At 45.1% G+C, this 2543-nt stretch overlaps 1 protein-coding gene and 1 pseudogene across 2 annotated transcripts in view; both read left to right on the forward strand.

The window, feature by feature from the left end:
* LOC101638405 overlaps positions 1-2539 on the forward strand; it is a 9523-nt pseudogene extending 6984 nt beyond the window's left edge.
* Positions 1-2543, forward strand: part of GABPA (GA binding protein transcription factor subunit alpha) — a 51598-nt gene that overhangs the window by 5618 nt on the left and 43437 nt on the right. The window lies entirely within an intron of this gene.

Genomic DNA, 2543 nt, shown 5'->3' on the forward strand with positions numbered 1-2543 from the left:
AGGATACAGTAGAATATCCTTCTGGATTCCTGAGACTATACATCTATACCAGAAAACCTCATCTTTCACTTGAATGAACAGCTGGCGTTCTTGAACCACTGAGGTTAGCGGCTCAAAGTATAGTCCACTTTGCCATCAGGGTTCCTGTGTAACGATTAACAGAAGCAATGAGTTGTGTGCTTTTTTTGTTTTTTTTTAGCAGTGAGTTTTTAATCCCTGGTGGCGTAGTAGGCTGTGCAAAAATCTCAACCATTTTTTTCTGATAAATTTGTAGTTTTATCTTTCACATTTAGGTTATACAGTATATGGAATCATTGTTAAACATGTGACTTAGTCTTGATAATTTTACAGCATTTGTTCAATACATCAAGTGCCTTCTACTTGCAAGTTACTGATCAAGATTGTTTTATACATCTTATCAAGGTGGTTTTATACATCTGCAATTTAACAATTATCTCTCCCTGTGTAGAGCTTATAAGGAACACTGGTGGCACTGTGGATTAAGTGTTAGGCTGCTTAACCACAAGATTGGAAGTGTAACCCCACCAGCTGCATAGAGAAAGATGAGGTTGATTGTTCGTTTAAAGACTGAAAATCCTAAGGAGCACTGCTACTGTGTTCTACAGGGTCACTGTGAGTTACAATCCGCTTGATTACAGTTTGGTTTTAGTTTTAATCTATATCTTACATTGTGACCTACAAGTTAGATCCTACTAACTTATCACCTGTTTTGCAGTAGCATTTGGGATTGCAGTGGAGGTGGACATAGGTGACCTTGGCTTCCCTTTAGCCAAGAGGCAAGAGTCAGGCATGCCCTCCGTGCTTCATCCTTGTTGCCTATTCTGATGCCACAGTTCCTCCTTTGCCACTCTCTATCTGTGCTGGGTTTGATAATTCATTGCAGGACCACACCGAACTCAACAGACGACACAATTAAAGGGATTTATTTGGGAAGACATTAGGTTAGAACAAATCAGGGTCAGCAAACAGTAAAGATATGGTCAGTGGTCTCTCAGATAGCAGCCAAATGCCTCTCAGCTTCTCAGTCATTTATTTGGTAGACAAGTTTCTCTCCAGACATAAGTCTCTCAGCTATGTGGCCCCTTGTCCTTAGCCTCAATGGACCAGGAAACCAGCCTGCCTGTCACTGCCCCATACTTCCATAGTCTTGAGCCAACTGAGAAGATACCCCTTAGTCTTCGCATGGCTTCTCTGAGTCCTTGTGCTGGCCTGTCTGGGATGCATCTGATCTTGGTGGCCACCCCCACTTTAGAAAGATCTTGAATTTGCTATTCCAAGGTCCTCAGGGTTTTTGTCTTTGTGGCTGCTTTAAAGAGTGGCTAATACTTTAAGTCAGGGGGGTTGGTAATGAAAACTGCCCAGTCATAGTGTTATATACACCCTATTGGCAGAGTCCCACCCAGTCATTTGGTGGGAGTTACAGAGAGACTTGGGTAGAAGAGTCATTTTTTACTCCACCACAGGGATGGATTTTACAATTTTATATGTAACATCCATTAAGAATGGACTTTACTGGGGATAAGTGAAAAGTTACTAGGCCAAAGGCCACAAGAAAAAAAGAGACCAAGCTATCCCAAGGATAATTTGTCATCCTAAAGAAAAATTTGATGGCATTTAGGCAATCTACTACACATGCCCTATGTGTCTGTTTGAAGGGAGAACCCCACCCTTTCCCTGTTCTTTTTATAGGACAAGTGTGAAAACAACCTAACAATCATGTTTGCCCTGGATGCTCTAGATTTGGCTGCCATCTGCTTATAGACTAGAGTGTCAGAAAATCAGCTACTTAGCAGTTGAAGATGTTGAACCTGGAAAACTTACAGTTCCTTAGCAAATGGGACTATTCATTTCCTATTCATTAACCACAATTTATTGGCTTAAAAATACCTCCAATTTATTTTACAGTTCTGGAAGTTAGACGTCTGAAATGAGTCTCACTAAAATCTAGTGATGACAGGGCTTTTTTTTTTTTTTTAATATACTCTAGGAGAGAATATACTCCTTGAGTTTTCCACTTGCTGTACAAGTTGCCTACATTTGTATGGCTCATAGTAACCTACATTCTTTCAGCTTTAAAACTATCCATATCTGTGTGATAGGGTTTTCACATCAAATCATTCTCTCTCGAGTTTCCTGTACCAGGTGGGTCGGGGGCGCGCCGGGGGGAAGGCCCGGGGCGACGGGCCCTCGCCTGACCGCCGCCCCTCCCCAGGCCGCCCACTGCGTGCTCCCGCAGGACCCTGAGAACCAGGCGCTGGCGCGCTTCTACTGCCACACGGAGCGGACCATCGCCAAGCGGCTGGTCCTGCGGCGGGACCCCGCGGTGAAAAGGAGCCTGTGCCGCGGCTGCTCGTCCCTCCTGGTCCCGGGCCTGACCTGCACCCAGCGCCAGCGGCGCCGCAAGGGATTGCGCTGGACAGTACAGACCTGCCTAACGTGCCAGCGCAGCCAGAGATTTCTCAATGATCCCAGGCATCTGCTCTGGGGAGACCGGCCTGAAGCCCAGCTGGGGAGCCTGACAG

This window comes from Echinops telfairi, unplaced genomic scaffold (genome assembly GCF_000313985.2).
Source record: "Echinops telfairi isolate 266 unplaced genomic scaffold, ASM31398v2 ScPeMD7_7469;HRSCAF=8507_0, whole genome shotgun sequence".
Lineage (NCBI taxonomy): Eukaryota > Metazoa > Chordata > Mammalia > Afrosoricida > Tenrecidae > Echinops > Echinops telfairi.